Source organism: Mobula hypostoma, chromosome 3 (assembly GCF_963921235.1).
Source record: "Mobula hypostoma chromosome 3, sMobHyp1.1, whole genome shotgun sequence".
In the NCBI taxonomy this organism is placed as follows: Eukaryota; Metazoa; Chordata; class Chondrichthyes; order Myliobatiformes; family Myliobatidae; genus Mobula; species Mobula hypostoma.
This window is the reverse complement of record NC_086099.1, coordinates 154,331,327-154,358,013: the sequence shown is the minus strand read 5'-3', so window position 1 is coordinate 154,358,013 and position 26,687 is coordinate 154,331,327. Positions and strand designations below refer to the sequence as shown.

The window sequence follows — 26,687 nt, the reverse complement described above, 5'->3', positions numbered from 1 at the left end:
ATTCCAAGAGGGGGAGTTTCTAGAGTGCAGACGAGATGGCTTTTCAGAGCAGCTCATGGTTGAGCCCACTAGGGGATCAGCTATTCTGGAGAGTGTTCTGCAATGAACCAGAATTGATTAGGGAGCCTGAGGTAAAAGAATCCTTAACAGAAAGTGATAATAATATGATCAAATTCACCCTGAAATTTGAGAAGGAGAAGCTAAAGTCAGATGTATCGGTATTACAGTGGACTAAAGGGAATTACAGAGGCCTGAGAGAGGAGTTGGCCAGAATTGAATGAAAAAGATCACCGGCAGGGATGACAGCACAGCAGCAATGGCTGGAATATCTGGAAGCAATTTGGAAGGCACAGGCTGTATACATCCCAAAGAGGAAGAAGTACTCTAATGGCAAGGTGACACGACAATGGCCAGCAGGAGAAATCAAAGCCAACAAAAATGCCAAAGAGAGGGCATATAATAGAGCAAAAATTAGTGGGATGTTAGAGGATTGGGAAGATTTTAAAACCAACAGAAGGCATCTAAAAATACCATTAAGAAGATAAAGAGAGAATACAAAAGTAAGCTAGCCAATAATATTAAAGAGGATACCAAAAGTTGCTTCAGATACATAAAGTGTAATAGAGAGGCAAGAGTGGATATCAGACCGCTGGAAATGATGCTGGAGAGCTAGTAATGGAGCACAAGGAAATGGTGGACAAACTGAAAAAGTATGTGGAAGACACTAGCGCTATGGTAAAAGTTTCCTGGTGTTTGGGGTCATGAAGTGTGACCCCTGATTTCATTTCTAGAGAGAAGGTTTTTGGGACAGGAAAGGTTCAAAGGTAGATAAGTCATCTGGACCAGATTGTGTACACCCAGTGGTCTGAAATAGGTGGCTGAAGAGATTTTGGAGGCATTAGCAACGATCTTTCAAGAGTCACTAGATTCTGGAATGGTTCAGAGGACTGGAAAATTGCAAATGCTACTCCACTCTTCATGAAGGGAGAGAGGCAGAAGAAAGGAAACTACAGGCCAGTTAGTCTGACCTCAGAGGTTGGGAAGGTGCTGGAGGATGAGATCTCAGGATACCTGGAGGCACATGATAAAATAGGTCGTAGTCAGTATGGTTTCCTCAAAGGAAAATCTTGCCTGAAAAATCTGTTGTAACTCTTTAAAGAAATAACAAGTAGGATAGACAAAGGAGAATTGGTTGATATTGCATACTTGAATTTTCAGAGGGCCTTTGATGAAGTGTCACATGTGAAGCTGCTTAACTAGCTATGAGCCCATGACATTACAGGAAATATTCTGGCATGGATAAAGCAAAGGCTGATTGGCAGGAGGCAAAGAGTGGGAATAAAGGGAGCCTTTTCTGACTGGCTGCTGGTGACTAGTGACGTTCCACAGGGTCCGTGTTGGGACCAATTCTTTTTACGTTATATGTCAATGATTTGGATGATAGAAATGATTGCTCTTTTGCAAAGTTTGCAGGTAATATGAAGATAAGTGGGAGGCAGGTAGTTTTGAGGAAGTAGAGAAGCTACAGAAGGATTTAGACAGATTAGGAGAATGGGAAAAGAAGAGACAGATGGAATAGAGTTTCGGGAAGTGTATGGTCATGCACTTCGGCAGAAAAATGAAAAGATTAACTATTTTCTAAATGGAAAGAAAATATAAAAAAAAAACTGAGGCACAAAGGGTCCTTGTGTAGGATTCCCTAAAGGTTAACCTGGAGATTGAGCTGTGGTGAGGAAGGCAAATGCATTGTTAGTATTCTTTTCAAGAAGACTAGAAAATAAAAGGAAGGATCTAATGTTGAGACTTTATAAAGCACTGATGAGGCCTCACTTGCAGTATTATGAGCAGGTTTGGGATCTTTATCTTAGAAAGGATGTGCTGACACAAGGGAGTGCTCAAAGATGGCTCACAAAAATGATTCCAGAATTGAATGGTTTGTCACATGGAAGGTGTATGATGGCTCTGGGCTTGAATTCACAGGAATTCTGAAGAATGAGGGATGACCTCATTGAACCCTATCGAATGGTGGAAGGCGCTTGATACAGTGGATGTGGAGAGGATGTTTCCTATGGTGGGGGAGTCTAAGACAAGAAGACACAGACTCAGAATATTGGGGTGTCCTCTTAGAACGGAGATGAGGAAGAATTTCTTTAGCCAATGAGTGGTGAATCGGTGGAATTCTGTGCCACACGCAGCTGTGGAGGCTGAGTCTTTGTGTATATTTAAGGCAGAAGTTGTTAGATTGGTCAGGGCATGAACAGGTACGGGGAAAAGACAAGAATTGGGGCTGAGAGGAAAATTGGACCAGCCATTATGAAATGGCAGAGCAGACTCAATGGGCCAAATAGCCTAATTTTGCTCCTACTTCCTATGGTCTTATGGAATGACTCAGCAACTGCTAACTCTGTTACATGCATGGTGGGTGCCTCACGATGATGCCAAGTATACTAACTCAAAAAAGACAAGAGGATTGTAAAGTTCAATGATGACCATTAAATAAATCATCCAGTACATTGCTTGTTCTTTGCAAAATCCTGTAAGCTGTTTTATTTTCTGAATAAAATTTCACCACTGAGCCACAGCAGATTAAACATACGCAGCCTCAGCACGCTCACCATTTGCACAGAAAAATTAAACTAAGCAATGTTTTGAAATAATTGCTCCTTTGGTAGAATGCATCCAAAATATAACTAACACAATTAACAAGTTGAGAAGTATACAGTACCTATAAGAAAAAAGTATTCACCCCCCACCACCCCTGAAGTTTTCATGTTTTATTTCACAGTGGATTTAATTTGGCTTTCTTTTGACTCTTTCGAGAAAAAGACTCTTTCATGTCAAATTCAAAACAGATCTCTACTAAGTGATCTAAATTAATTACAAAGATAAAACACAAAATAATTGATTGCATAAGTATTCACCCTTCCCCTTAATATGACACAGCAAATCATTACTGGTGCAGCCAATTGGTTTTAGAAGTCACATGATTAGTTAAATGGCGATCACCAGAATGCAATCAAGGTGTTTCAACTGATTGTAGTAAAAATAAACCTGTATCTGGAAGGTCTGACTGCTGGTGAGTCAGTATCCTGGTAAAAGCTACACCATGAAGATAAAAAGAATACTCTCAGCAACTCTGAAAAGGTTATTGAAAAGCATGTCAGGAATGGATGCAAGAAAAATCTGAAGTCACTGAATATCCCTTGGAGTACAGTTAAGCCGCAATCATCAAGAAATGGAAAGAATATGGCACAGCTGTAAATCTACCCAGAGCAATCTGTCCTCAAAACTGAGTGACCATGCAAGAAGGGGACTAGTGAGCAAGGCCACCAAGAGATCTATGACAACTCTGGAGGAGTTACAAGCTTCAGTGGCTGAGATGGGAGAGACTGCACATACAACTGTTGACTAATTCAATCTTTTTATCCCATTTTCTGTGCTATTTTAGATTTAATTTACTTCCTTCTATTTACACAAATCTATCATGCTTCTGTGATACCAGCACCATTTTGGCTATTCAACCTCTTCCTGGTCATTACCATAAAACACACATTCCCTTTTGCTCTCAGTCCTTATCTCTTCTTCAATGTTTTTTTAAAAAACTTCTACATTATTCTTCAATTCTGATGAAACACTGGCCTGAAAAAAAAAACTTTTTCTCTCTTCACTGATGAAGGTTAACTTGCTGAGCATTCTTCACATTGTTTTTATTTCAGATTTCCACTTAACAGAATCACATACCATATTGGAGAATCTTGTTATACCAGACCATAAAGTAGTTTAAAAGATTATAAAAGCCTTGGGAACCAAACCAGATGAAGCTCTGAACTTGTGCAAAAAAGGAACTTCAGATATTAATTCACAGCCACATGTGGGAAGGGACACATACTAGAGGTTCTCGGAAAAATTCCATAATCACCACCTTCAAGAAAGGAGACAATTCTGATTACCATACTTACTGAGGTGTCTCCTTTGTCTCCTAAAAGGAAACAGATTGCAAAGACCTAAAGAAAGTGCAGACACAAGAGTTTGCAGATGCTGTGATCTGGAGCAGAAAATAAACTGCTGGAGAAAATTAGTGGGTCAAGCTGCATCTGTGCAGGCAAAAGGATAGCCAATGTTTCATTAATGAATCAGACCCCTAAAGCTAGGATTCCATTCTGAAATCCATTGCAGCAAGAGATTACCAGACCGAAGAAACACTTTGAGGATGTTTTCAAGATCAGAAAGTATAACAACTCCTTTCCCCATGACCGCTCAATAGTGAGAAGGATATCTGAGTGTCACGAAGAATGAGTTCCTCTGATGGAAGTACACAAGAGTCTACCAAAGACAGAAAAGGATTGCATTCCATCCCATTCCTAGCCAGTTATCAACTCATCATGAATCCCTTATTCCATAGACAGTAAAGTCTCACATCCCATATTGGCTTCACTGACCAACTCAAAAGCCATAGAAATGGAGTGAAAGCGAGAGATCCTCAATCCTGAGGGACTAACTAAGAAGACAAGAACTGCTGTTCTCCTCAGACATGGAGAGACTGAACGGTTGAAAGGAAAAATGGTAACTATGAGGTCATTCAGGATTTTTACACAATATGTCAGAAGACAATGGGACCAATATTTGACATTAACAGATCCATTTATAAGTGCTTGTCATTCCCTCTGTTCATTCTCCTCATTACCCTCCATTCTTAAACAATGCCAGATCTGAACAAGAGCATATCATCTAGCTTGACCCTTCAGGGTCAACAAAATTATACTGTCAAAGGAATTCTTCTTCCAATGTTAATTCTGCCTTTTTAGTTACTTAAAGGTCCCATGGCACAATTCATACATTAGCAACACACATCGAAGTTGCTGGTGAATGCAGCAGGCCAGGCAGCATCTCCAGGAAGAGGTACAGTTGATGTTTCGGGCCAAGACCCTTCATCAGGACTAACTGAAAGAAGAGCTAGTAAGAGATTTGAAAGTGGGAGGGGGATCCAAAATGATAGGAGAAGACAGGAGGGGGAGGGATGGAGCCAAGAGCTGGACAGGTGATTGGCAAAAGGGATATGAGAGGATCATGGGACAGGAGGCCCAGGGAGAAAGAAAAGGGGGAGGGGGGGGAAACCCAGAGGATGGGCAAGGGGTATAGTGAGAGGGACAGAGGGAGAACAAGGAGAGAGAGAAAAAGAATGTGTGTATATAAATAAATAACAGATGGGCTATGAGGGGTGGGGTGGGGCATTAGGGAAGTTAGAGAAGTCAATGTTCATGCCATCAGGTTGGAGGCTACCCAGACGGAATATAAGGTGTTGTTCCTCCAACCTGAGTGTGGCTTCATCTTCACAGTAGAGGAGGCCGTGGATAGACATGTCAGAATGGGAATGGGATGTGGAATTAAAAGGTGTGGCCACTGGGAGAGCCTGCTTTCTCTGGCGGACAGAATGTAGGTGTTCAGCGAAATGGTCTCCCAGCCTGTGTCGGGTCTCGCCAATATATAGAAGGCCACATTGGGAGCACCGGACGCAGTATATCACCGCAGCTGACTCACAGGTGAAGTGTCGCCTCACCTGGGAGGACGATCTGGGGCCCTGAATGGTGGTAAAGGAGGAAGTGTAAGGGCATGTGTAGCAGCTGCACAAGTCTGCCACCCAACAATACCACAATAAAAATATATACATTCATATTCTGGCTCAAGTTTGAATGATTAATGTTTAGGAATTCTATCTCAATAGTTAAACTAACACTTTCAATATGTATCAGAACTTTGATAATACGAAGGGTGATTGATAAGTTTGTGGCCTAAGGCAGAAGGACTCAATTTTAGAAAACCTAGCACATTTATTTTTCAACATAGTCCCGTCCTACATTTACTCACTTAGTCCAACGGTCGTGGAGCATACAGATCCCTTCTTTGTAAAAGTCGGTGTCTTGGACCTCCAGAAGTGGTCCACGGCAGGAGTGATTGATAAGTTTGTGGCCTAAGGTAGAAGGAGATGAGTTATTAACTTCAAACTTTCTGCATCATCACTCAGAGTTGAACTGCACGTGCATGTAATGAGAGCTGTATAACTCATCTCCTTCTGCCTTAGGCCACAAACTTATCAATCATCCCTGCTGTGGACCACTTTCTGGAGGTCCAAGACGCCGACTTCTACAAAGAAGGGATCTGTATGTTCCACGACCGCTAGACTAAGTGTGTAAATGAAGGAGGGGACTATGTTGAAAAATAAAATGTGCTAGATTTTCTAAAATTGACTCCTTCTACCTTAGGCCACGAAATTATCAATCACCCCTCGTAAATGTACTTTGAATCTTTTGAACTATCATTTTCAAATATATCTTTCAAATGCATTGTGCTTTGTGGGACAATGCAAGGATAGAATGACTGTTTAAAAAATAAATAAATTGTTTCACTTAAGTTCTTTTGCCATCTTCAGAAGTTTTCTAATGACTCTGCCATAGTTGGATGCATCAGCAGGGGAGATGAGGCTGAGTACAGGGCTACGGTAGGAAACTTTGTCACATGGTGTGAGCAGAATTATCTGCAGCTTAATGTGAAAAAGACTAAGGAGCTGGTGGTGGACCTGAAGAGGGCTAAGGCACCAGTGACCACTGTTTCCATCCAGGGGGTCAGTGTGGACATGGTAGAGGATTACCAATACCTGAGGATATGAATTGACAATAAACTGGACTGGTCAAAGAACACTGAGGCTGTCTACAAGAAGGGTCAGAGCTGTCTCTATTTCCTGAGGAGACTGAGGTCTTTGAACATCTGCCGGACGATGCTGAGTATGTTCTATGACTCTGTGGTGGCCAGTGCTATCATGTTTGCTGTTGTGTGCTGGGGCAGCAGGCTGAGGGTCGCAGACACCAACAGAATCAACAAACTCATCCGTAAGGACAGTGATGTTGTGGGGATGGAACTGGACTCTCTGACGGTGGTGTCTGAAAAGAGGATGCTGTCCAAGTTGCATGCCATCTTGGACAATATCTCCCATCCATTACATAATGTACTGGTTGGGAACAGGAGTACATTCAGCCAGAGACCCATTCCACCGCGATGCAACACTGAGCATCATAGGAAGTCATTCCTGCCTGTGGCCATCAAACTTTACAACTCCTCCCTTGGAGGGTCAGACAATCTGAGCCAATAGGCTGGTCCTGGACTTATTGCCATCTGGCATAATTCACCAATTTAATTATTTATGGTTTTATATTGCTATATTTATACTCTATTCCTGGTTGGTGCAACTGTAACAAAACCCAATTTCCCTCGGGATCAATAAAGTATGTCTGTCTGTCTGTCTATCTATCTTTTTTCTGCATTCATAGTCCCCAGACATTTTTGACAGTTGCAAAAATGCTTCTTTAATGTTTCAGTTGCAATTTGTCCTGATTGTCTTCTGGAAAATATTTTCAAGCCTGACTGCTGTAAATTGGAGAGTCTCCAGCTTCTGAGAAGCAACAGTAAAGGTGGAACTTGCGGTAACAAGAACTGGAATGAAACCACCATTTAAACATACTGCACATGTTCAGCAAATTCTCTGTTTGGGTCAGCATAATGATAGCTGGCAGCTTTTTGCACCATTAACAGAGTTTGATTGTCAAACTGAGTTGAAATAATTTTGAAAGGCAAGGCTGCTTCTTGGACAAATCTGATTGCACTTATTCCAATTCAGAACACATGTAACAGATTAGGTTACCCCTAAATTTAGATTTTGCAATATAACAATATTTTGGTAATTTGTTACAGATTGTTGATCATTTCTTCTCCTCACTGACAAACAACACTGGACACTGAACGGAAATGTGCTTAGCCCACTGCTCTCTACTCCCTCTGCATTCATGACTGTGAGGCTAGGCACAGCTCAAACACAGTCAATATAATTGCCAATGATACCACCTTTGTTGGCAGAATCTCATGACAATGAAGAGGTAACCAGAACTAAAATAGATCAGCTGGTCAAGTAGTGTCACAATAATAAGCTTGCACTCAATGTCAGCAAGATCAAGGAATTAACTGTGATTTAAGGAAGGGCAAATTAGAAGAATTTTAAGAGCCTTCAGAGTTTTATTGATTCAGCCTGCTCCATTACAGGCACAAGCTTCTCCCCACCCCATCAAGGACATCTTCAAAAGGTGGTAGTTCAAGAAGGCAGCATTCATCATGAAGGACCCTCTACATCTAGGATGTGTCCTTCTCTCACTACCACCATCATGGAGGTGGTGCAGGAGCCTGAAGACCCACACTCAATGTTTTAGTATTAATTTCTTCCCCTCTACCTTCAGATTTCTGAATCTTCCAGGAACTCATGAACACCATCACATCATTCCTCTTTTCACAACATTTTTTAAAAAAATTGTGACTTAATTTCTTTTGCCTGTACTGTACTACTGCCACAACTTCTACTATTTCTGTTAGTGACAATAAATTTGATTTTAACTATATTCAATTCTAAGACACTTGAAAAACATTTACAAAATTTATCTGCAGCTAAATTTATCAAAAAATGAAGGCATTACAAATGAGGGGGAAAAACACAATTGGAACACTCTCTCAACATTAGAACTATTTATTAGTAGGTTTTTCCAGCTAGTCAGTAAATTAACTGATAGTTAATAAAACTGTGGATCAGCAATAATTTAGAGTTAAATAGGGCAGGTGAAAATGTTAACATTCAGGAATAGACTTTGCCTTTAATAAACCAAATGAATAAATTAACAAGTTAATGATCCATGACCGGCAGACAATTTCTGGTAGAGCGCTGTTAAGAGCGTGGCTGGGCCTCAGTTATCTACATTCCAGGGGAAAGGACAAAGTGTAATGTATCCAAGTTTGCTGATGATAGAGAAGATTCTACAGAGGCTGTAAAGAGATAATCAGGTTCAATAACCAGGTGTGATTATGGCATATGAATATCATGATAAATATGAAGTTCTCCACTTTGGAATGAAAAAGGAATAAAATACTTTCCAAATTTTAATACTGAAATGTTGCTAATAGAGACTGAAGTGTTCATCCAGACCAGTTAGATAAAATTATTATAGCTGCAGTGCATAATTTTTGTAGGTTGACCTTGATTATAAGACACAAGCAGAATTAGGCTACTTGGCCCATCAAGTCTTCTCTGCCAATCCATCATGGCCAATTTTAATTTCCCTCTCAATTCCATTCTCCAACCTTCTTCTCATAGCTTTTGATGTCTTGACTAATCAAGAACCTATCAACCACTGATTTAAATATATTCAATGACTTGGCCTCAATAGCTGTCTGTGACAATGAATTCCACAGATTCACTACTGTTTGGCTAAAGAAATTCCTTCCTATCTCCATTCTAAATGGATATCTCTCTATTCCGAAGTTGTGCCCTCTAGTCCTAGAATCACCCAGTATAGGAAACAACCTCCCCACTTCCATTCTATTCAGGCCTTTCAATATTCCATAGGTTTCAATGAGATTTCTTCCCCCCCTCCCCCCACCACCATTCTTGTTGACTCCAGTGAATACAGGCCCAGAGCCATCGGACAATGATCATTTGTTAACCCTTTCATTCTCTGAATCATTCTCATGAACTTCCTCTGGATCCTCTCCAATGATGGCACAAGTCCAAAACTGTTCACAATACTCCAAGTGTGGTCTGACCAAAACCTTATAAAGCCTCAGCATTACATCCTTGCTCTTATATTCTAGTCCTCTGAAAATGAATGCTAACATTGCATTTACCTTCCTCATCAAAGACACAATATGCAAATTAACCTTTGGAGAATCCTGCATAAGGACTCCCAACTCCCTTTTCACCTCTGATTTTTGAATTTTCTCTGTGTAGAAAATAGTCCACACCTTTATTCCTTCTAGCAAAGTGATTGACCATTCATTTCCTTACACTATATTCTATCTGACACTTCTTTGCCCATTTTCCCAATCTTTCTAAGTTCTTCTGCAGATTCCCCGCTTCCTCAACAGTACCTGCCCTTCCACCTATCTTCATATCATTTGCAAATTTGGCCATAAAGTCATCAATTCAGTTATCCAAATTATTGATTAACATATATAAAATGTGAAAAGAATCGGTCCCAACACCGATCTCTGCAGAACACCACATCAGCAGCACCCAACCAGACAAGGTCCCCCTCATTCCCACTTTTTGGCCTCCTGCCAGTTAGCCAATCTTCTATCCATGCTAGTATATTTCCTGTAATACAATGGCCTCATATACGGCAACTTTGTCAAAGGCCTTCTGAAAATCCAAAAAAACAATATCCACTGACTTTCTTTGGTCTATTCTCCCTGTTATTTCTTCAAACAAATCCAACAGATTTATCAGGCCTTGCTAACTATCATGTGCCTCCAAATGCCCAAAACCTCATCCCTGACAATGGATTCAACATCTTCCCAACCACTGAATTCAGGCTAACTGGCATATAATGTCCTTGTGCCTCCCTCCCTTCTTGAAGAGTGGGATGACATTTGCAATTTTCCAGTCCTCTGGAACCATTCCAGAATCTAGTGATTCTTGAAAAATCATTACTAATGTCTGAACAATCTCTTTAGCTACCTCTTTCAGAATGCTGGGCTGTATCATACATCTAATCCAGGTGACTTGTCTACCTTCAGACCTTTCAGTTTCCCAAGTACCTCCCCTCGGTAATAGCAACTACACTCACTACCCCCTGAAACTCTCAAATTTCTGGTATACCACTGATGCCTTCCACAGTGAAGACTAGCACAAAATGCTTAACTTCGTCCGACATTTCTTTGTCTCCCATTACTAACACTCCAGCATTATTTTCCAGTGGTCCAGTATCCGCTCTCACCTCTTTTACTCCTTATATACCTGGAAAAAAAACTCTTTAATACTATCGGCTTGCTTACCTTCACATTTAATTTTTCTCTCCTTATGGTTTTTTTTCAGTTGCCTTCTGTTGGTTTTAAAAGCTTCCCAATCCTCTAAATTCCCACTAATTATATTATTTGCCCTCTTTGGCTTTTATGATTTGACTTCCCTTGGTTGCCTCCCTTTACAATATTTCATCTTGGGATGAATCTATCCTGCGCCTTCCAATCTACCCCCAGAACTTCCAGCCATTGTTCTTCTGGCTGTCATCCCTGCTAATGCCACCTTCTAATCAATTTTGGCCAGCTCCTTTCTCATGCCTCTGTAATTGCCTTTACTCCACTGTAATACTGATACAGCTGACTTTATCTTCTCTCACACTCTCAAACTGCAGGGTGAATTCTATCATATTATGATAACTGTATTCTAAGGGTTCCTTTACCTTAAGCTCACTAATCAAATCTGGTTCATTACACAATACCCAATCCAGAATTGCCTTTGTTTCTTTCTTTTTAAATCTTTTTATTAATTTTCCAAAATTATAAACAGAATAACAATGTTGATACAGAGAGATTGGAATAATCTTATTGTTGATAAGCATGCACAAAAAAGATTTCAAATATTACAGGTATAATAGACTTCTAAACTCTTGATATAATTAATTATATAGAAAAAAGAAATAAAAAGAAAAAAAATACAAAGAAACCCCCCCCAAAAAAAAACTAAATACTAAACCCAAACCAAAAGCAAACGGAACAAAACAAAGCTAGACCATTATATTAAATCGAACACGTTCAGTGATGTCATCAACTCCACTCCTCTATTCATATATTTTAAGTCAGGGGTCCCCAACCTTTTTTGCACCACGGACCGGTTTATTATTGACAATATTCTTGTGGACCAGCCGACCGGGGGGGGGGGGGGGGTAGGGTTACCAGCGGACACGAGTAGTAGTCAAATACGTTGTGTTTACCCCGAGAAGACTACAATTACCATGAAGCTTTGCGGGGGGCACCTGTGTGTGCATGCGTATACATGCCGATTTTTTTTCTACAAATTGTTTTTGGTGATTCTGTTCGGGGGGGAGGGGTGTTAATCACAACAGGAATACAGAAGATCAGTCAACTGCAAGTCACTTTTTAGTGGCTAATACACTCAATTTCGTTTCTAAAAGGGTTTATCTAACAAATTTAATATTAAACAGTGCATATTTTCCTCACATGAATACAGTGATAAGTCAATTACTGTATAAGTCACTTATAAGTCAATAGCATCATAACATTTTAAGTTATGGTTGGATATTAAACACAGCGTATATTTTCCTTGTATGAACATATAAAATCATTGCAACAGACCAATATCGCTGAATTAGTGGGAGCCCTGAGCTTGTTTCCCTGCAACAACACGGTGCCATCGAGGGGTGATGGGAGACAGCAATACTTGAAGGCGGTTCCTTATGTCCAGTCTATTCCGCAAATTAGTTTTCGTTGCATTCATTGCAGAGATATGTTGGAAATGGAAGCAACATTTTCAGTACTTTCGTGGCTACCTCAGGATATTTAGCCTTGACTTTGATCCAGAATGCCGGCAGAGATGTTATGTCAAACATAGTTTTCAGCCCACTGTCATTTGCAAACTCAAGGAATTGATCTTCTTCCCACGCTGACATGGATGATGCGTGGGTAATGACCTCGCATGCGTTCAAGCTCAACAGTGGGCATGACAGGGAATGAAGAAAGGTGCAGCTGACTCATATCGCCAAATCATATCGTTTCCTTGCAGCCCGGTACTGGTCCGCGCCCCGGTGGTTGGGGACCGCTGTTTTAAGTTAATAAAAAGGATTCGGAAAGGTCAAATTACATCACATGAAAATGTTGAACAAATAGTTTCCGAGTCTCTTCAAATTTAACTGAAGGATCAAAAATATCACTTCTGATTTTTTTCTAAATTTAAACATAATATAGTTTGGGAAAACCACTGAAATGTAGTAGGAGGATTGGTCTCCTTCCAGTTCAATAAAATGGATCTTCTGTCCTTTAAAGTAACCAATGCAATCATCTGACAGGCTGAAGAGGATAAAAATCTATGTTCTACCATTGGAAAACCAAAAATTGCCATAATAGGATGGGGTTGTAAATCAAAACGCAGAACTGTTGAGATAATATCAAAAATACCTTTCCAGAATTTTTCCAAAAGAGAACAGGACCAAAACATATGAGTTAAAGAAGCCACCTCAGAGTGACATCTGTCACAAATAGGGTTTATATGGGAATAAAAATGGGCTAACTTATCTTTAGACATATGGGCCCTATGCACTACTTTAAATTGTATTAGTGTATGCTTAGCACATATAGAGGAAAAACTAACTGATTGAAAAGTTTTATCCCATTTCTCTAGAGGTAGGCCAAGTTGAAGTGCCCTTTCCCATTCACTTTTAATTTTATCAGATATACCTGGCTGTAATTTCATAATTGTATCATAAATAAATGCTATTAATCCCTTCTGAAAGGGATTTAAACCTAAAATTTTATCGATGATATCAGTAGGGTATGAGGTCGGGAAGGTAGGCAGCATGATATTTAAAAAGTTTCTTATTTGTAAATATCTAAAAAAAAATGGGATCTGGGCTAATTAAATTTATTAGATAACTGTTCAAAAGACATGAAACAGTTATCCAGAAATAAGTCACGAAAACATGTTATACCTTTCGTTTTCCATATCAAAAAGGCTTGATCCATAATCGAGGGCTGAAAGAAAATTAGATATAATAGGGCTTGATAATATAAATTTGTTCAAACCAAAAAATTTACGAAATTGAAACCATATTCGTAATGTATGTTTAATTATTGGATTAACCATTTGTTTATTCAATTTAGATAATACAAAAGGAAGTGAAGTTCCTAAAATGGAAGCCAAAGAGAACCCTTCTACAGAGTAGCCTTCAAGGTTTACCCAATGTGGACTTGGAATTATATTCCAATCTTGTGTCCAAAATATTAAATGTCAAACATTAATTGCCCAATAATAGAATCTTAGATTAGGCAGTGCTAAACCACCACCTTTCTTGGACTTCTGTAAATATTTTTACTGAACCTGGGATTTTTGTTCTGCCATATATAAGAGGAAATTTTAGCATCGATAGTATCAAAAAAGGAGTTAGGAATAAAAATTGGTACTGCTTGAAATAGATATAAAAATTTAGGTAAAATAATCATTTTAATAGCATTAATTTGGCCAATCAGTGATAGAGACAATGGGGACCACTTAGTAATCAGTTGTTTAACCTGACTAATTAAGGGTAAAAGGTTGAACTTGAATAAATCCTTATGTCTCTTAGTAATTTTAACTCCCAAATAAGTAAAATAGACAGTAATCACTCTGAATGGAGAACATCTATAAATGGGAACCTGTATATTTAATGGAAAAAGTTCATTCTTACCTAGATTCAATTTATAATCAGAAAAACTACTAAACTGAGCAAGCAGAGTTAATGCTGCTGGAATGGATTTCCCCGGGTTAGAAATATATAATAGTAAATCATCTGCATATAGTGATAATTTATGTGTCTCATTTCCACGGGTAATGCCAAATATATTAGGGGAGTCAAGAATAGCAATAGCTAGTGGTTCCACGGCAATGTCGAATAGTAGTGGACTAAGAGGGCAACCCTGCCTAGTACCACGGAATAACAGAATTACCTTTCATAGAGTGAGCTCAAGCACAAGCTAAAAAGCCACCTTGTCAGCATTTTACAAATTCACTCTCTTGATCCAGCACCAACCTGCTTTTCTCAATCTACCTGCATATTGAAATCCCCCATGGCCATGGAACATTGCCCTTTATACATGTCTTTTCTGCGTCCTGTTGTACTTTGTATTCCATATCCTGCCTACTGTTTGGATGCCTGTATAAAACTCATCAGGGTTTATTTACCCATGCAGTTTCTTAACTCTATCCACAGGATTCTACAAGTTCTGACCCAATGTCACCTCTTTCTAAGGAGTGGATGTCATTTTTTACCCACCCCATCTATCCTCCCACTAGAATTATCAATACAATGTGTATCCTTGGCTGTTAAGCTCCCAACTATGATCTTCTTTCAGCCACGACTCAGTGATGTCCACAACATCGTACTTGCCAAACTCTGAGCTACAAGATCATCTACCTTGTTTTCTTTTACTGTGTGCATTCAAATATAACACCTTCAGTCCTGTACTCGTCACCCTTTTTGACTTTGGCCTCCTGTTACTTTCCACTGACTAGAGTTTTGCCCTGTCATCTGCCTGCCCTTCCTTACAGTCTCACTACACACTACATCTACTTGTATCCCAACTGCCCCAATCTCAGCCCTGTTATTCCAGTTCCAATCCCCCTGCCAACTTAGTTTAAACCCTCCTCAACAGCTCCAGCAAACCTGCTCACAAGGATATTGGTCCCCCTTGGATTCAGATGTAACCTATCCTTTTTGTACATGTCATACCTTCCCCAGAAGAGATCCCAATGATCCAGAAACCTGACACCCTGCCCCCTGTACCAATTCCCCCGCTGCAATCCAGAGATTACATCCCTGGAGGTCCCGTTTTTCAATGGAACCCCTAACAGTATCCAAAGCAGTATAATTATTGAGGGGGTGCTCTGCACTTGCTGGGTCTTTCCTTCCCTCCCCTGACAGTCACCAAGGTACCTGCCTCCTGCAACTTGGGGTCGACTACCTCTCTATAGCTACTACCTATCACCTCCTCATACCCCCATATCAGCCGAAAGTCATTGAGCTGCAGCTCCATTTCCTTAACATAGTCTTTAAGGAGCTCAATCTACTTTATGCAGATGTAGTTATCAGAGAGACCAGAGGTCTCCTAGAGTTCCCACATCTGACACAAAGAACATACCACTACCTTTGAATCAATTCTCAGTGTACAAGCTATGAATTAATAGATAAAGAAAGAAATAAAAACTTACTAGAAACTTAGAACTTCTGCCTGTGTTTGTTGACACCCATGTATGCTGGCCTGTTCTCGCTGAAGGCTTTTAAGCCAAAGCCTCCCACTCTAACATTAGCTCATACCCACAATATCCACTCCCATTTTATTGGCTCAATAAAAATCACTCCCATTGAGACTTGTTCTTTTCAAATGGGTCCCACTTTGCAACAATCTCTCGCTCACTCTCTCAAAATACTTCAAATTGCAAGGGAACATCAGGAATGTTACCTGCTACTTTGCTTTCCTTATCCAAGAAAAAATGTGCCTGCCACAGAGACAGCGTTCTTCAGGTTCATTAATGATCTGGAAGTGGCGACCAAATGTAGTGTATCTAAGTTGGCAGATGACATTAAATTGAGTGGAAAAGCAAATTGTGCAGATGATGGGGAGAGAGATATAGATAGGTTAAGTGAGTGGGCAAGGGTCTGACAGATGGAGTACAATATTGATAAATGTGAGGTCATCCACATTGGAAGGAAAAATGCAAGAGCAGATTACTATTTAAATTAGTGGTCGCCAACCAGTCGATCACGATTGACTGGTTGATCTTTGAGATTTTCGCAGTAGATCCCAAAAAAAAATGAAAAAGAAATACACAAATGCTGTTGTAATGTGAGCATTATAAAAATAAGTAATACTACAAACGTTTGTAATTAGGATAATGGTAATATAGCAATACTCCCGCTACGGAAAGCTGTTTGTAAAGAGAGATTGTTTCCCGGTTGCAGGGTTTTAGTTCTGTTCTTTCTGCCCAGTGCGCGTGTGCGTATAGCTCCTGCGCCATGCACCGCGGTTTCAGTGTAGCTTGTGCTGCATCAAAGTGACCAATTAGATTCGATGAGAGTACAGACTGTCACGAACATTAGTATATGGCACTCGCTGGTGATACCCTGCAAGGTAGCTAGCTAGCATGGCGGAGGCTCCACGAAAGAAGGCGAAAACATACAAATTCCATCCCGAATGGGAAGAGCAAATTCTATTTACCTTTGTGAAAGACAAGTGTGTATGTACGTTGTGCCACCAAACACAAGCACTGACTAAAAGAGGGAATCTGGAGCAGCACCACAACACCAACCACCGGAAATTTAAAGACACCTACCCCCTAAAGAGCGCAATTCGTGCCAGGAAAGTTGAGGAGCTGAAATCGGGGCTGAAGGCCCAGCAAACGTTTTTCACAAAACATGCTGCTCAAAATAAGGCTGCGATTGAAGCATCATTTCGTGTAAGTCACCTTTTCGCTAAACACAGGAAGCCTTTTACAGATGGCGATTTATTCAAGGAAGCAATGGCCATTACCACAAAGACTGTTTTTGATGACTTTAAAAACAAAAATGACATCACAACCTTAATATATAATATACCGCTTAGCCCTGCAACAGTGACAAGGAGGGTAGAGTCACTGTCAGAGGACATGGAGTACAGTTCAATGAATCCCTGGATGTAATACCAACAGTTCAGCTTGTTGTATTTTTCAGAATGGCTTTCCAGGTGCTGCCCGGCATGTAAATGTCGGCCCAGCTGAGAGGCGACGCAATCAGCAATCGCCTCTGATCTGGGCTGACATTTACATGCCGACGTCACCTAATCAATTAGCTTGTTTATTTCGCTTTTTTCTTAAAGATGTGCTGGGTGTGTTCCGGCTACCGCTGCACCCCTGCATGCTTCGTGGCCCGGAGGTTGGGGACCACTGAATTATGTCACTTATAAGTCAATAGCATCATAATATTTTAAGTAACGTTTGGATATTAAACACACAGAGCATATTTTCCTCATATAAACATATAAAATCACTGCAACACACCAATATCGCTGAATCAGTGAGAGCCCTGGGCTTGTTTTCCTGCAACAAGACAGTCCCATCGAGGGGTGATGGGAGACAGCGATACTCGAAGGGGGTTCCTTATGTCCAGTCTATTCCGCAATTTAGTTTTCGTTGCATTCATTGCAGAAAACTCCGCTTCGCAGCTATATGATGTTAGAAATGGAAGCAACGTTTTCAATGCTTTCATGGCTAACTCAAGATATTCAGCCTTGACTTTGATCCAGAATGCCAGCAGAGATGTTATGTCAAACATACTTTTCAGCCCACCGTCATTTGCAAGCTCGAGGAGTTGATCTTCTTCCCGCGCTGACAATAGAAGATTCACTGGAAACATTCACAAATGGATCACGGACCCATTCCTTTGCACGTCTTGGGTCACTGATGACCTCACGTGCATTAAAGTTCAACAGTGGGCGTGACAGGGAATGAGGAAAAGTGCAGCTGACTCATATCGTTTCATATCGCCAAATCATCTTGTTTCTTCATGGCCCAGTAGCACATGCTTTGTGGCCCGGTACCTGGGGACCACTGTGTTAAAGGACTTAACACTCTGTGAATATTTTTCACGACAGTTCAATAAATCCCTGGATGTAATACAAACAGTTCAGCTTGTTGTATTTGTTAGAATGGCTTTCCAGGATTTTACAGCAAAGGAGGACTTCCTCACTATTTTGCACTTAAAGGAGAGAACTGTGCCGTAATGACCCTGATTTTCCCGACTTCCTGGATTATCACTGTGTGACTCATCAGCAGGCCTTGACTGGGAAGGTCGTGGACTTTTCTCATGTAATGACACCGAAGGTCAAACTGAAACTTGATTCCAGCAAAAACGCTTCAGCACCAATTCACCATGGCGACACGTGGTGCATGTGGAAGTGCATTCAGAACATCACCAACTATAAGACAACATCACCTTTCTGTGTTGGTGATGCCTCCCTCCCAGATGCGTTGAACAACTTCTACGCTCGTTTCGAGGCAGAAAATGACTTGGTGGCGAGGAAGACCACTCCTCCTCCCAATGACCAGGTGCTGTGTCATACCGTGGCCGATGTTAGGAGAACCCTGTGCAGGGTCAACCCACGGAAGGCTGCTGGACCAGACAATATTCCTGGCAGAGTGCTCAGAGGATGTGCAGACCGGCTGGCAGATGTTCTCACTGACATCTTCAACATCTCCCTGAGCAGCGCCGTCGTTCCAACGTGCTTCAAAGTTGCCACTGTCATCCCCATGCCGAAGAAGTCTTCAGTGTCCTGCCTCAGCGACTACTGTCCCATTGCACTTACATCCATCATCGTGAAGTGTTTCGAGAGGCTCATCGTGAGGCACATAAAGACCTTGCTGCCCCCCTCACTGGACCCCCTGCAGTTCGCATATCGTCCAACCGCTCAACAGACGACGCCATTGCCAGCACCATCCACCTGGCCCTCACCCACCTGGACAAAAAAGACACTTACGTTTGAATGCTGTTCATAGACTTCAGCATTCAACCCAATCATTCCTCAGCACCTGATTGGAAAGCTGAAACTACTGGGCCTGAACACCTCCTTCTGCAACTGGATCCTAGAGTTCCTGACTGGGAGACCTCAGTCAGTCCGGATCGGGAGCAGCATCTCCAACACCATCACACTGAGCACACGGGCCCCCCCGGGCTGCGTGCTCAGTCCACTGCTGTTCACTCTGCTGACTCACAACTGTGCTGCAACACACAGCTCGAACCACATCATCAAGTTCGCCGATGACACGACCGTGGTGGGTCTCATCAGCAAGAACGATGAGTCAGCATACAGAGAGGAGGTGCTGCGGCTAACAGACTGGTGCAGAGCCAACAACCTGTCTCTGAATGCGAACAAAAGAAATGGTTGACTTCAGGAGAGCACGGAGCGACCACTCTCTGTTGAACATTGACGGCTCCTCTGTAGAGATCATTAAGAGCACCAAATTTCTTGGTGTTCACCTGGCGGAGAATCTCACCTGGTCCCTCAATACCAGCTCCATAGCAAAGAAAGCCCAGCAGTGTCTCTACTTTCTGCAAAGGCTGACAAAAGTCCATCTCCCACCCCGATCCTCACCAAATTCTATAGTGGATGTATTGAGAGCATCCTGAGCAGCTGCATCACTGCCTGGTTCAGGAATTGCACTGTCTCGGATAGCAAGACCCTGCAGGGGATAGTGAAGTCAGCTGAGAAGATCATCGGGGTCTCTCTTCCCACTATTACAGACACTTACACCACACACTGCACCCGCAAAGCTAACAGTGTTGTGAAGGACCCCACGCACCCCTCACACAAACTCTTCTCCCTCCTGTCATCTGGCAAAAGGTACTGAAGCATTCGGGCTCTCACAACCAGACTGTGCAACAGTTTTCTCCCCCAAGCCATCAGACTCCTCAATACTCAGAGCCTAGACTGACATCTACATCATTTATTATTATAATTTGTCCTCGACTGTGCCTATTGTCTTGTTTATTAATTATTGTACTGCCCTGCACTGTTTTGTGCACTTTATGTAGTCCTGTGCAGGTCTGTAGTCTAGAGCTGTTTTTATGTTGTTTTATGTAGTCTAGTGTAGCCTTGTGCTGTCTCACATAGTCTAGGCAAACACGAGGAATCCTGCAGATGCTGGAAATTCAAGCAATACGCATCAAAGTTGCTGGTGAACGCAGCTAGTAAGAGCTCTTCTTTCAGTTAGTCCTGACGAAGGGTCTCGGCCCGAAACGTCGACTGTACCTCTTCCTAGAGATGCTGCCTGGCCTGCTGCATTCACCAGCAACTTTGATGTGTGTTGCTCACATAGTCTAGTGTAGTTTTGTGTTGTTTCATGTAGCACCGGGGTCCTGGAGGAGCGTTGTTTCGTTTTTACTGTGTACTGTACCAGCAGTTTATGCTCGAAATGACAATAAGCTTGACTTGACTTCAAGGCGTTATTGGATGAGCTCGATGCCACTTACGGAGATATAATTCTTCATGCTGATGTTTGGTGGTTGAGTCGCGGCAAAGTGCTGCAACAATTTGTTGACTTGCTGCCTGAGATAAAGACTTTTCTGTCGACAAGAAATGAGGAGCACGAGGAACTATCAGATGATGAGTGGCTACTGGATTTAGTGTTTCTTACCAACCTAATGGCTAAATTAAACACACTTAACAACGAGCTCATGGGAAAAGACGGACACCTGCCCCACATGATAAGCGCAGTAAATGCGCTTAAGGCCAAGTTCGGTGTTTGGATTTCAAATTTAAAGAACAGGAGGCTGACACACTTTCCCAACTTAGAAAAAATATTACAGACCATCAAGGAAAAAAATGCTTTTCGCCCTGAGCAGTACTGTGCTCACCTAGACAAACTGGCAATAGAGTTCGATCGGCGTTTTGGGGAGTTAAACGTCATGATAGATATTGCTGCATTTATTTCAAATCCATTTCTGCTGATCAATATAGAACAGATAGCAGCCAAATTCCAGCAAGTATTTGGTGTGGCCAAGTGATATTAAAATGGAAATAATTGATTTGCAAAATGACGTTGAGTTTAAAGCAAGATCAAGGGACGGTGACTTTTGGGGGCTTGTCAGCAGGAAGAAGTTTCCTCATCTCACCACACAGGCACTAAAAGTCAGTGCCTACTTCGGGTCAACTTATCTGTGTGAAATTGCGTTTTCACAGATGAAAATTGTTAAATCTAAGTACAGTAGCTGTCTTACTGACAGACACCTCATAGACTGTCTCAGACTGGCTGTCTGTAGTTATGAGCCAAATTTCAGGGAACCAGCAGGAAGTATTCAGCCCCAGTCATCACACTGAGTACAACAGTCAATTTTTATTCATTTATTTTTCCTATTGAAATAAAATTAAATAATGAAACTTAGAATTACAGGTATGAAGTATTGTAATATTTTTAAAGAAAGACAGCTATGGCCTGTTTGATATGCTAGTTAGCGTTTTCTTGGTTGAATTAATTTAAAAGTTTGACAAAAGCATTTTATGTAATTCAGATACAATTAGCCCAAATAAAAGGCCTCAAATTGGAAGTACGATCTGAGCTGTTTTTTTCTCTAAACAATTTAGTAGGTCGATCTTGCCTTTCACTTAGGCCAAGGTAGGGGATCTTGGGCTTAAAAAGGTTAGTGACCACTAATTTAAATGATAAAAGATTACAGCATGCTGCTGTGCAGAAGGACTTGGGAGCGCTTGTGCATGAATCACAAGAGACTGGTTTGCAGGAGCAGCAGGCTATCAAGAAGGCAAATGGAATGTTGGTCTTCATTGCTAGGGGGATTGAATTTAAGAGCAGGGACGTTATGCTGCAACTGTACAGGGTACTGGTGAGACTGCATCTGGAGTACTGCGTGCAGTTCTGGTCTCTGTACTTGAGGAAGGATATCCTGGCTATAGAGGCAGTGCAGAGGAGGTTCACCAGGTTGGTTCCAGAGATTGGCGGGAGGGGTTAGACTATGAGGAAAGATTGAGTCACCTGGGACTGTACTCGCTGGAATTCAGAAGAATGAGGGGAGATCGTGTAGAACATATAAAATTATGAAAGGGATAGATAAGATAGAGGCAGGGAAGTTGTTTCCACTGATAAGTGAGACTGGAACTAGGGGACAAGGCCTCAAGATTTGGGAGAGTAAATTTAGGGCCAAGATGAGGAAGAACTGCTTTTCTCAAAAGAGTGGTGAATCTAGAATTCTCTGTCCAATGAAGCAGTGGAGGCTATCTCTGTAAATATATTTAAGACAAGGTTGGATAAATTTTTGTATAGTTGGGGAATTAAGGGTTATGGGGAAAAGGCTGTCAGGTGGAGATGAGTCCATGGCCAGATCAGCCATAATCTAATTGAAAGGTGAAGCAGGCTCAATGGGCCTGGTGGCCGACTCCTACTCCAGTGTACGTGATCTACACCGATTTATGTTTGGAGTATTTTTTTCATTGAAATAGATTTGATTAAAAAGCCTGACAGGGCAGGATGTGGATTTATTAATTTTCCTTTGCTGCAAAATCTAAAACTTGAGATCAGAGTTTCAATGAAAGGGATCAATCAATTAGAAATGAGATGAAGAGAAATTTCTTCATTTACAGTAAGCATTCATAAAAAAGATTTCTTGGGTTGTTCCCTTGAAGAGCTCTGGAAGCTCAGTTATTCAGTATTCAAGAAAAAATTCACTAGATTTGGATACAAAAAGTCATATGATTTTGAAATAGACTGGGTACATGAAGTCAATAGGGACAATTTTGCTGAAGGGTACTCAGAAGTACAAAGCAGCTTACGCCATCATTACATCATAAAATTCTAGCAATTTCCTACAAATATCCTCTAAAATCCATCCAATTTGACTTTTGCAATGGTGTTATTGACAAAATACTTCATTTTGTTCTATTCCTTGATTATCTTAAACTTTGTAATCCTCTGTTTTCTGAATTGTGAACTAATCTTGTGCTAATACTTTACACAGAAACAGTAAACCATTCATGTCCCTAAGTCTTCGCCATTCAATAAGATGAAGGCTTTTTTTATATCTCAATACCAATCTCGTGATTCCTTCAATATCCAGCAATTCATCAATTTGTTTAGAATGTAATTAAATGACTGAACCTCTACAGCTCTGAGGTCAGAGAATTCCAAAAATTCACCATCTTCAGTGTAACAATTTCCACTCATTTCACTTCAAAATGGCCTGCCCTTATTTTGAAAGAGTGACCCTATTTCATGATCAGGAGAAACATCTTCCCTTTCAAGCAGTCTAGGAATTTCATATTAATGTTGTATACAGTATTTTCTGTTGATCTCCAAATAAATTGCCCTTTTCTTCAGTTAGTTTTATTTTTGTATTTTGACTGTTCAGCATATTTTATTAGCAAATTAATTTTTGCTTTAAGAGATATATATTTTCCCTGAACTTCACAACTTCACTGATCACATATTTGAAAATTTCTCAGTTCTCTTTCGATGTATCATTCTTTTTCCAAGTTATTTTCCTTTCTCAACCCTTCAACTTTGGTTCATTTTTCTGTCTTTGATCCTCCTCATCATTTAGTACCTTATTTAAATCAGATTGCTGTTCTCCACTCCATTCCCCACCCCATCTCTTCATTTGCTTTGGTTCATTTCCCATTACCAAATGTAATCCTACTGTGTCATTTATATAAACAGAATTTCTCTCACCCATCCTCGTCCTTTCTCAATACATTCCATTCCACAGGATTTAACTGCCTTAAGTAATCTTGATTTTTATCTAACCATGTTTTATGTTTTTTTTTAGTACTGCAAATCATTGCCTCTTTCCTCAGTTTTGCTTTGGTGCTGTGCACATGAATGCACAGATTTCCTTTCAGTAATTTTACACTAAAACTGTCTATTAAGGACACCTTATGAAAGAAATAAGCAATATAATGCAAGGGTTAATTGAATGAGAGACAACGCACTTAAAATTAATACATATGACAGCAAAACATTTACTGCTACATTTATTTTGTGGATAATATCTAAAATATTCATGTAGTTCTATATTTATTAGAGAGTTATAAGTAACATGCGTCCACTGCTGTGGACCAATGCAGGAACCCAATGATTCAGCCACTCATGAACCAGGTCATGATTCTGTACAAATGAATGAAAAGTTAAAGTATTATTGAAAATTATTTTTCAAGCAGTTAGAGATGACAGAATAAAAATCTGTTCCAGAAGTTAATTTCCAATAATTCTTTTGATATTTTAATTGGGTGGTTCTTTGGGATCAGGAATGACGTCTTTCTATTCCAGTACCGTGGGCTCTCAGGCAACTTGTGATGCTAACACAGGCTGTCTAAACAAGGCAGGCAGTGTAAGGCAATGGCTGGCGGAGCAGCATCTTGAAAGGGGGCACTCTCCTTATTTGTAGCCCATTTACACCAGGCTTCGATACAGTCACAATGTGTGGACTCCAGGTGCACAATGCGATTTCAAGTGCTTTGTTCCCCACTTTGAACTGTGTGCTCCAGGGATTCCAAGGACTAAGTGGAGATATTGTACGTCTTCCAAAGAGGTTTTGAGAATTTTTGTGAGTCTTTCCTTGTGCCCAACTCACAACTCTTCCCATGATAGAACTCATGATAACACACACATTTTTGCTGTCAGGCATGGAAACAACATGGCCTGCCCAGAAGAGACGAACGTAATCAAAGCTAGAAGAGTTGTCATTGGGATAGCACACTGACACTGATTTACTTAATCTGTCAATAGATTTGGTTTTACGGGCATATCATTGGTGGTAGTTCTTCAGTTTTTATGTAATCATTGAGTCAGAAGTACTCAGCATGGAAATAGACGCAACTCATCATTGTAGTCCTTGTCTCAAAGGAGGGAAGGATCATTACTGCCCAGTACACTAATTGTTTTGGTCCAAAAGTGAGGTCTTTATCTCAAATTATGACAAAAGGCTGTGTTAACACCACAAAGGCAATAGTGAGCTTCATCCATGATGTCTACCCTGTTTTAAGAACGGGATCTCAAATCTTGAGAAGTGGTGGTCCAGATTTTCTCTGACTTCAAAGACTTCTTTTGTCAAAGTGGGGTATTACATAGTAGCTGCAGATCAGGAGAGGGTATTGTTATGTGCAACTCATCTTCTCAAATAGACTTGGAAATCGGCTTCAAAGTATGAGCTGCATATGCAGCTCACTGAGATTGAGGTAATGATGGCACAGGTTAAACAACTTCCTGTTCATACTGTAGATTACTTTCATTCTTTCTTGCCTTCATTGTTGTACCTTGTTTCCAACCAGCTTATCATTGAAATGAAAAAGTGTTGTGATGACCATAAGAAAGAGGAACAGAAGTTGGCCATATGTGCAATCGCCGCCAAGTCTGCTCTGCCATTCAACAAGATGATGGCTGATTCAAAAAGCAAACTTGTTAACACTGATCTGTACTAACACTGGGTAGGTCGTGCATCTGCTGGGTAGGTTCACAGCTTTCATACTATCAAGGGAGTGAAGCCTGTGTGTATGAACAATGTATCTGTTTGATGGCTCTGGATAACCAATGCCTGTCAGACCTGTCAACTCAATAGGTAATTGACCCCTTGCGTTTTATAATTAGCTTGCTTACAGATGCAGTTTCATATTCTATAGAACTATCATATATATTTACTTTAGGAGCAATATTTAACATGCTTTAAATTGTTCCTATGTAATTGAAACACAACTGGCTACTCTGCACCAGGTGATTTGCCTCCTGATGGCTTAAAATTTTTCCAACATCAACAAGGCAACTACCAAGAATGTGAAGGAATCATCAATTTGCTTGTTTGTTGAAGAATTTGCAGTCAACCAAGGACTGCAGGACAAAACAGCCAGATTTTAATTGGTGACACAAGCGACTGCAGATCCTGGAATTTGGAGCAACAAATAATCTTCTGGAGGAACTCAGGGGGCCAAGACAACCAATACAGATGCCTCACACACCCTTTGAAGAGTCCTGACAGGACCCGTAAGCATCTGAATATTTAAAATCACCCAGTTTTCTTACAGATGTTCAATGTATAGGATCTGACATCTTTGAATCCCAAGAACATTACCACATATTAACAGTGGCTAAGTTCAAAGACTACAAGAAAAAACTAATTCCTCTCATCAAAACTAGATTAAATGCCATGAATAATATTTCAATATGTAAGTTTTTCACTAAATTCTTTACCACTTTTACCCCATCTCCAACAAAGAAAATTGAGAGAGTTTTTCCTATCACGTAATTAAAAGGTTAGCTGTTATCAGTTCAAAACATTTGACTGTCATTCCAAACAAAATATAAACTACAATTTAAATTGTCTGCAACACACATAAAAGTTGCTGGTGAACGCAGCAGGCCAGGCAGCATCTATAGGAAGAGGTACAGTCGATGTTTCAGGCCGAGACCCTTCATTAGGACTAACTGAAAGAAGAGCTAGTAAGAGATTTGAGAGAGGGAGCGGGAGATCCAAAATGATAGGCAAACACAGGAGGGGGAGGGATAGAACTAAGAGCTGGAAAGTTGATTAGCAAAAGGGATATGAGAGGATCATGGGATGGGAGGCCTAGGGAGAAAGGGGGGG

The 26,687-nt window shown here is 40.7% G+C and overlaps 1 protein-coding gene across 10 annotated transcripts in view; it reads right to left on the bottom strand.

Moving 5' to 3' along the window:
• The window catches only part of zgc:110045 (uncharacterized protein LOC664755 homolog), a 217,194-nt gene that overhangs the window by 88,256 nt on the left and 102,251 nt on the right, over positions 1-26,687 (bottom strand). For 3 of the 10 annotated variants that reach the window (XM_063043929.1, XM_063043931.1, XM_063043932.1), the window contains one exon: positions 5,866-5,968. The exons of the other annotated variants lie outside the window; for them this stretch is intronic. The gene's annotated coding sequence lies outside the window, so the exon portion shown is untranslated. The remainder of the gene's footprint in view (positions 1-5,865; positions 5,969-26,687) is intronic. 10 annotated transcript variants of the gene reach the window in all.